This window comes from Octopus bimaculoides, chromosome 11, assembly GCF_046866305.1.
Source record: "Octopus bimaculoides isolate indiv1 chromosome 11, ASM4686630v1, whole genome shotgun sequence".
Classification (NCBI taxonomy): Eukaryota; Metazoa; Mollusca; class Cephalopoda; order Octopoda; family Octopodidae; genus Octopus; species Octopus bimaculoides.
The window spans coordinates 65,071,085-65,081,084 of record NC_142938.1 but is presented as its reverse complement, the minus strand read 5'-3'; the positions used below and the strand labels follow the sequence as shown (position 1 = coordinate 65,081,084).

Below are 10,000 nucleotides of genomic sequence, written 5' to 3'. Positions count from 1 at the left end.
GATTTCACATCAAAAATCTTGCAAAACAAATATGTATATATATATATATATATATATATATATATATATATATATATATATGTGTGTGTGTGTGTGTGTGTGTGTGTGTGTGTGTGTGTGTGTGTGTGTGTGTGTGTGTGTGTGTGTATGTTTGTGTGACTGTGTTTGTCCCCCCAACATCGCTTAATAACCGATGGTGGTGTGTTTACATCCCCGTAACTTAGCGGTTCGGCAAAAAGAGACCGATAGAATGAGTACTAGGCTTCCAAAAAGAATAAGTCCTGAGGTCGATTTGCCTGACTAAAGGCGGTACTCCAGCATGGCCGCAGTCAAATGACTGAAACAAGTAAAAGAGTAAATGTATTTCATTGGCGTGTATGAGTCTTAGCTCAACTTGTTATAATAATCATATGCGGTGTGACGTAGCTGTTAAACTTGATTCTGTAAATTATTTTATATTGAGCTTTTATTTTATTTGTTTATTTATTTAGGTTAGAGTCAACTGTCTTCCAGTATTCTGTTTTCTATTCTGTAACCGTGTTTTTATAATTATGTTGGTGGTTATGGTTGTGGTTGTGATGTCATGGCTGTAGTAATAGTGGTGCTGACTCAAGTAGCGGTGGTGGTCGTGGTGGTCGTGGTGGTCGTGGTCGTCGTGGAAAGAGTTGTGGTGACGACAACGACGACGATGACGAATATGATGATGATAATGATGATAATGATGATGATGATGATGATGATGAAGATGACGAATTTAGCATTTCCTATTGAGATATTCGGCTACTAACCGTCACACACGACTGAACAATTCTAAAGAGTGAAAGAGTTGAAGAATGTACGATAAACGAATGGTTCACTGTCCAGACATTGGTTGGGCAATTCTTCTTTGTTACGTAATTTTTGGAACAGATTTCTTGATGTCGCAATCACAAACGAAACAAAAGCAACAAAAGAATAAAATAAAAAAGAAACATAAACAAGAATAGAAATCTCTCTGAGAATTGTCTCATGTTAAAGAATACATTTTTCCATTCTGATAAACATATAGTCATCTCTTCTGACCCTAATTGGTATCATGTCTAATTAAGTTTCAAACTTTTATTTCATCATTAATATTTTTCATGTTTCTAATTAATGTATTTCTCAGTCGAACGAAACGGTTTAATATTTATTTAATTTTTGTTCTTTCTTTTTGCAAAAACTTCCTCTCAATGAAAAAATTATCATGATTCAAATTCCTGTCTATGTATCGTTCTATTTTCCTTCATCGATCGGATAATATTGAACAACATCAAAAGCAACTTCCTCAAGAAACCACCTGAATGATTTGCAGCGAAGCTTTTTGCGAAGAGCCAGTTGTTGTGAAATATTTCCTGCATCCACACGCTTAAAACTCGGTTTCATTTTATAAGCGTATTGCTTATATTCATCCATCCAGACTTCAACTACTCTCTTGTGATTCCGTGACAGATAATCACCATACGCCTTTACACTTGAAGAATAAGGAATAAATTCGCGATATATATGAGCAACTCTTGAGCAAGGCGCGTCAAGTATTTGACCACCACATAACCAAATCTTAAACGAAATTTCAAACTGTTCAGCTCCACGAATATCCAGATGTGGGTCATAACCACCTAATGTCCAAAACCATGCTTTATTCATTGCAAACAACCCACCGGCCATCACAGGGCTCTCAAACGTTTCAGTGGGATCTATTTGATCTCCCTTTAGACGTGGTAAACGTTTGTAGTTAAGATTCCAGTCAAACGCTCCACGTGCTCCTTCATCCTGAGCAATCTGTGAAAACGTGGTGTGATCAATAACATCAATAAACGGACATACAACAGTTTTCTCATTGAACACAATTGGTTCTAGTAAAGGAGGAAGCCAATTCACAGATGGTTCCACATGAGAGTCGAGGAACACTATTACTTCAGCTTTTGCTGTTTCAGCCCCTTGAAGTCGGGACCGTATCAAACCCTCCCGTTTAGAGTTGCGAATTAATTTGACCTTCTTGAAGTTTTCTTTCACGTAATCGCTCAAGGGTTCTTTATTATGATCTTTGGTGCTGAAATCATCCACCAGAATGATCTCTTGTATCAGTTCTGGAGGTGACCTCCACAAAACTCCATATATAGTGCGAAGCAATGTAGTCCAGTGTTCATTATAAAACGGAATTATAACACTCACCTTTGGTAAGTTCTTCAGATATTTCTTATGCTTGCAATCCGGATGGCGAATGTCTCTCAAAGAACGATATAGTGATATTTTATCACTGACCGCACCATTAAATCCATTCACTGCAAACAACTGTTCTTCTTTTATTCTTTCTGCGGCACTGAGCACCACGGGTCTACCTTGTTCTCCAGGTCCTTCCCTAAAGGAATCCAATAAGATTTTTTGGTAATCGTGCCAGTCGATTTTGTATCTTGTTTTATCCAAATCACTGGTTCGCTTTTTTGATGTGTTAATATTTATCCTCCGAAAAATAAGCCGATTGTCATTTGCATGCTTTTGTTCTAATTGCCATTTTTGTTTAATTAGACAATAATAACCAAAAGCAATTAAAAATAAACCATAAATTGTCACAATCCATCTAAAGAAAGTCGATATTTTCATAGCGAAAAAATTAAGCAAACTTTTTACCCTGTGATGCACTGCTGTAATATTAGGCGAGTATTTATGAAAATTAATGGTGACTAGATGTCACGTGAGTCATATCAGTTAGATCACGCGCGTTTAAAAATCGACGCATTATTTTTCAATATATATGAACTTAGTTTCATTTAGTTGGGGCTATCCTGTTGTTTCCTGTTGTAACAGTTGGCAATATCGATTATCATAAATTCTCTGTTGACACATTTGACTTTTGACACGGTCAATGAACTTAAATTGTACGCAGTACAATAGGATGACATGCATAAATGGTCATACATGCACACACACACACACACTTGCATACATACCACACACACACATTACATACATAAAGTCGGCGAGCTGGCAGAAACGTTAGGACGCCGGGCGAAATGCTTAGCGGTATTTCGTCTGCCGTTACGTTCTGAGTTCAAATTCCGCAGAGATCGACTTTGCCTTTCATCCTTTCGGAGTTGATAAATTAAATACCAGTTATGCACTGGGATCGATGTAATCGACTTAATCCCTTTGTCTGTCCTTGTTTGTCCCCTCTATGTTTAGCCCCTTGTGGGCAATAAAGAAATAAGAAACGTTAGCACGCCGGGCGAAATGCTTAGCGGTATTTCGTCTGTCGCTACGTTCTGAGTTCAAATTCCGCCGAGGTCGACTTCGCCTTTCATCCTTTCGTGGTTGTTAGATTAAGTACCAGTTGCGTACTGGGGTCAATCTAAGACACTAGCCCCTCCCCCAAAATTTTTAGGGCCTTGTGCCTAGAGTACAAAAGATCACATACATATATAAATACAAACATACAAACATACATACACACATTGCAGACTTCCCTGTCGTAAAAGGCTAAATTAGAGTTCCGAATTTTCTTTAGTTCTGAGCAATCTGCACAGATGATATGTTTATAGTGATCAAATGTTTGCCAAGAGTGCTAACTATTTAACCCCCATACACATATATACATACATACATGGTGGTTGTCTACTCCTTACACAGAATTTGACCACCTCCTGTACCTACACCTTAGCCCCTTCATGGTGTCTGATGTGGCTTTTTAAACCAGACAATGTTCTGAAAAAACAACCACACAGATTGCACCTCTGATTTGAACTACCGATACCTGCAGGTATGTTCTGTTCATTGTGGATCTTAACATGTCTTTTAAGACCCCCATTGGATTTGCAAGCCTTCTGGCATACACCAGATTCAAACGTGTGCACAGACATATAGTCAGAATAGTTGGTTGAAGTTTGTTTTCCATGGGTTCGCAGGTGAGATTTGAGGCCAGCCAAAGACAGGCATGGTCTGTCACAGATTGTGCACACAAAAAGGTCCTTGTCATTCACCTTCTCGATCTTTACATTCTTCCTTAAATATCTTTTGAGTCTTGCTTGCGTTATCCTGGCCTCTTCAAACGCTTTCATTCCATTCCACACTTTTGTTCGCCATTCAACTTCATCTGAAGCGAGGGTTTCTATATCTTCTGGAACCATTCCAAGTGACTTCATACATACATACATACATACATACTGCTTAAATACCAATCTTGAGAAATTAGGCTTCTCAAAACCAGAAAGGAGTAATCTAATTCGAAGACTACAGATCCAGTCCATCACTGGAACTATAAAAATCTGTAAAGCTTTCCAGAAGTTTATCATTTAAATATATGTGAGCATGTCTACATATGTAACTGCATGCATGAGAATACAAACATAAAACATACATACATACATACATACATACATACATACATACATACATACATACATACATTATTATGATTGACCGTTGACTGAACACTATTCAATTTTTTTTCTCCGTGTTTTTCTCCTTGTCTCCGTATTCTTTCTGTTGAAGAGCGTAGCTCGAAACGTCAAAGACTTTCCGTATTCCCGAGCGTCATACTAATACATCCTTTTGTTATTTACACCACCTGTCCTCGTCTGTTGTTTTTTCGTATATTCTCCCACATACATACATACATACATACATGCATGCATGCATACATACATACATACATACATACATACATACATACATACATACATCAAGACCCTGTTGCTGATGTTGAAATTGCAATGAAGGAACATTGGATCTAGTTTAGAGACCGATTCTTTCTCTATTGGCAAGAAATCTTGAAATAAACTGAATAATGACATGCATACATATGTACACCCAATTGAAGAATAAATTATGCTCTGTATTTCATTTGTACTATTAAAGGCGTACTATTCTAAGTATTTAAAGGTGTATGAATATACACACACTGTACATTATACCGCACTATACACCTTGTGAGTGGTAGTAACCGCCTTTCATTGTGTCGAATACTCCCCACCCCCCGAAAAACTCTGTGTACGTTCGTATATAAGTAAGTTTGTTTGTATGTATGTATATACAAGAAGGTACATATGTAGGTACATATATATATATATATATATATATATATATATATATATATATATATATATATATATATATATATATATATATATATATATATATATATATATATATATATATATATATATATATATATATATATATATATATGTATATATATATATATATATATATATATATATTTATATTCATACAGGTATGTGTGTTCTGTGTGAATATATGCACACCACATACACACACTCACACACACACAAACACACACATACACACACACACACACACACACACACACACACACACACACACACACATACACACACACACACACACACAGAGGGTACATCTAAAAAAAAAGCAAACATACTTCTTGACAATTATATAAGTACATTTTCAATCTTTGTCTTTTTCGTTTCATCACCAAATCATAGTTCCAAAATAGTTTTTAGATAAAGTGAATCGTTTTTGCAAAGCAGAAAAAAAAAATGTCTTTTTTATTCCTTCAATTTTCTGCTGGATGAATTCACTCAAAGACAGTTGTTGAATATTTCACTGCTGAAGACAGAAAATATATTCCGCTTCCCAATACTTACCGAAAATTCCAAGAACAATGTCTCCTGGCTGAAATGAGACTGACAATATCAGGTGTGGACAAAAATAAAATGGAGTCTGCAGAAAGTACTTTTGCGTCGGCACTCACAGAACAGAAGAAGGAAAAAGAAAGGTATGGAAAATATTACTATTCTTCTTTTTTTTTTGCGAAGGAGGAACGGTTTTTCTATTTATCTGTCAGTATGGGCACGTGTTTGTGTGTATGTTTGAGTGTGTGTATATGCATGTATAAGTATATGAATATATATCCTTATTTATGCATATATACACATCTATTAATGTACACACTCATATAGATATATTTACACATTTACATATATGTATAGACATGCAAATATCCATATATATGTGTGTATATATATGTATGTATATGTGTGTATAGAGAAGGGGAAGCAGATATATATAGATATAGCTACATGGACTTTCACATGTATGTATGGGTGTATATGTATATATATATATATATATATATATATATATATATATATATATATATATATATATATATATATATATATATATATATATGTAGCAAAAATTTAGATTCAGATTAATTAGGTACTTAATTAGGCACCAGAATTTATTACGGTATTATCCATAGAATTAAATGAAATTAAAACAGATGGACACATTAGTATACTAATCCTCAGCTGCATAAATACATAGAATTAAATTAAATTGAAACAGATGGACACTAGTATAATAATGTGTCCATCTCTTTTAATTTAATTTAATTCTATGTATTTATGCAGCTGAGGATTGCTCTGCATTTAAACTGATGTAATGGTTGCATTGTTCAATTAAATGGAGTCGCTTGAAACGATCGTACTGCATCATCTCTGGATATCCTGTTGCTTATTTTGATATATATATATATATATATATATATATATATATATATATATATATATATATATATATATATATATATACATACATATGTTACTATATAAAATCTATATGTATGCACACATGTAAAGATATGCAAAATGTGTGTGATTTTATAAATGTGTATGTATCTATAGATATGTGTATGTATACGAGTGAGACTACATATAAACGTAAATACACAGACAAACGGACATGTAAAGAATTTAAGAGTTAGTTCATAATTATGACAGCAAAATTTGCATATACTTATCTAAAAAAATATTTGTTACCAAAAGACAAAACAAACCCCGACGTACATTGCTGGGAAAACAATTCAAAATAAATTGCTCACCATGTAGTTTGAAAATTTCGGTAAAATACTGATTCAGAAAGAGAACGGTTTAAGTATAGATTTTGTAGAATCAAGGCAAAGTTGGCATTAATCTATTTATGAAAATGAACATTGACAAATGAAAGAATTACATAATTAATGTAGTAATGCTATGGATATGTGTATGTATGTTTGCTTGTTCGTGTATGTCTACACACACACACACACACACACACACATACACACACACACACACACACACACACACACACACACACACACACACATATATATATATATATATATATATACGAATGAGTAGACAAACGAAAGAAGGGCATTCAATATATTCATTGGGAGTTACATGTAAAGATGGAAACAGTTTGATTCAGAATCCTTGGTACTCTGAGTTTCAAACGCGTGGCTAGTCAGACACCAATAAATGAAAACTGTAACATACGTAATATGCGCATGATGTCATCGGTGTGTGTTATGTCACAAGTTTAGATGAAATTGTTATAATAAGTTAGGCATCCTGCAACAAGACTATGACACATGCCACTTTCTGAAGCCGTTCGCTCCTTATTGAGTTGAGGCCGACGACGATCTTCCTACATTGTTTCCGATTCCAGGCTGTCATCCTCCTGGTGGCTAAAAGAGGACTCAGCTTCGCTGTTTCCTTCCGAATTTTGCTGCACCGTATAAAGTTAATTGTTACCTTGCTCTTCACACACACACACACACACACACACACACACACATCATACATGTATATGTATATATATATATATATATAAATATATATATATATACATACATGCACACATACACACACACATATACATACACACACACATATACATATACATATGCATACATACATATATACATACAAACAAACGTACATACATACATACATACATACATACATACACACACATATATATATATATGTAAAATGGCGGTGGAAATAGCACAGAAGTAAGTCTAAGATATTTCAATTTAAGAGGGAATTTAATAAAAACTATTAAAAAAAAAAATTATTATAAAAAGAAAATATTACCGGCTTCGATGAATCTCATCTTATCAAATATCAGTATGAGTTTATGAAAATTTGAAGTAAAAACACTTTATCTTCTGTCTGGGGGACAAGAACATATCCCTTAGACAGAAGATAAACTGTTTCTACCTCAAATTTTCATAAATTTTTACTGATATTTCATAAGATGTGATTCATGAAAACGGGTAATCTTTTCTTTATATAATCATTTTTTAAAGATAATTTTTGTTAAATTTCGTCTTAAATTGAAATGTCTTAGATTTACTTCTGTGCTATTTCCATCACCGTCTTTTATATATAAAAATTTGATTCGGATAGATCTCTAATCTTTTTTCAACCTATATATATATACATATACGCATATGTACATAGGTATGTATGTATGTATGTATGTATGTATGTATGTATGTATGTATGTATCTATCTATCTATCTATCTATCTATCTATCTATCTATCTAGCTAGCTATATATATATATATATATATATATATATATATATATATACACACCACTACTACAGCCAACGATTCAAGTCAATGCACTAGACAGCCATTATGTCCCCACACAAAAAACGCTCTCACGTGGACTATGTTGACACCAGTAAGAAACAGTTATGAACTTTTCTTTTAATTACATTTTTTAAAAATATGTAGTTTTGATAAGGTTCGTTTTTCAAGAACCGAAACATGTAAAATATCTCTGAGAAAATTATAAATTAAAATTTACTTTATATAGTGGCGTTTTTAAACTGCTTTTTTGTAAATATATACCCACTCGTATGCCACCTACACTTTTATCTCTCTCTCTCTCTCTCTCTCTCTCTCTCTCTCTATACATATATATATATATATATATATATATATATATATATATATATATATATATATATATATATATACCAATTTTGAATAGTCTCAAGTGTAACTAGCCGAAGCTGTAATGATAATTGAAATCTTGACTGATGAACAGGAGGCCACGAATGATCCATCCTGGTTTTTCTTGTCCGTCTTTGTGTTGTTTATCTGTCCGTATGTTTCTATAGTTGTCCGTTACGTTCTTATTCTGTATTTTTTTTATTTATACATACATATAGCGGCTTACGTACACCTTTTGGTCATCTTGTAAGTAAGTATATATATATATATATATATATATATATATATATATATATATAGGGAGAATTCACAAAAAAAAAAGCAAAAGACGAAGACAAGTGGTGTAGAAAACAAATGGATGTATTAGTATAACGCTCGGGAATTGAAAAAGTCTTCAACGTTTCGAGCCTACGCTCTTGCACAGAAAGGAACACAGAGAGAAACAAGGAGAGAAAATAAAGAATGTGTAGTGGTTAGCGATTTATCATGGCGAATGCTGGACAGAAGGGTCACGCAGGAGAGCTAATATGTGTGTGTGCGCGTGCTCTAGCATGACCGCTGTCGAATGACGAGGACATAAAATAATTAAGAAATATGTATATATATATATAAACAGAAGCAGATAGATAGGTAATAAATATATGTATGTGTTTGTATATATATATATATATATATATATATATATATATATGTCTATGTGTTTGTGTGTGTGTGTGTGTGTGCATATATGTATAAACACACACACACACACACACACATAGATGAATATATATATATAGATAGATCATAATGTTATAGTATTTATTTAACCCAGACCGCCGCCAACAGTATCTCCAGTCTCCACTGATTGTCTTTTATTTTCTCATATTCTCGTCTCGTTAATTCTGCAATCCCTCTGTCTCGGACTTACTACTAACTACTACTACTACTACTACTACTACTACTACTACTACTACTACTACTACTACTACTACTACTACTACCTTTGTCTTTCTTCTTCCTTCTGTTCTTACTTTGTTCCCCTTCCTCTTTCTATTTTCCCAATCTGTTCTATGTTTATTTACCGCCAATCAATAAAATTCCGACAGATCTTCCTCCTCCACACTTCCGTTCCCCACCTATCACCTTCTCCCCCTCTGTTCGTTGCTCTCTCTTTGTGTCCCTCCATCTCTCTCTCTCTCTCTCTTGTCTCGGTCACTCAT

At 33.9% G+C, this 10,000-nt stretch overlaps 1 pseudogene; it reads right to left on the bottom strand.

Moving 5' to 3' along the window:
• Positions 1 to 1,187: 1,187 nt before the first annotated feature.
• Positions 1,188 to 2,637, bottom strand: LOC106870590 (polypeptide N-acetylgalactosaminyltransferase 10 pseudogene; annotated as a pseudogene).
• Between the last annotated feature and the right edge of the window lie 7,363 nt (positions 2,638 to 10,000).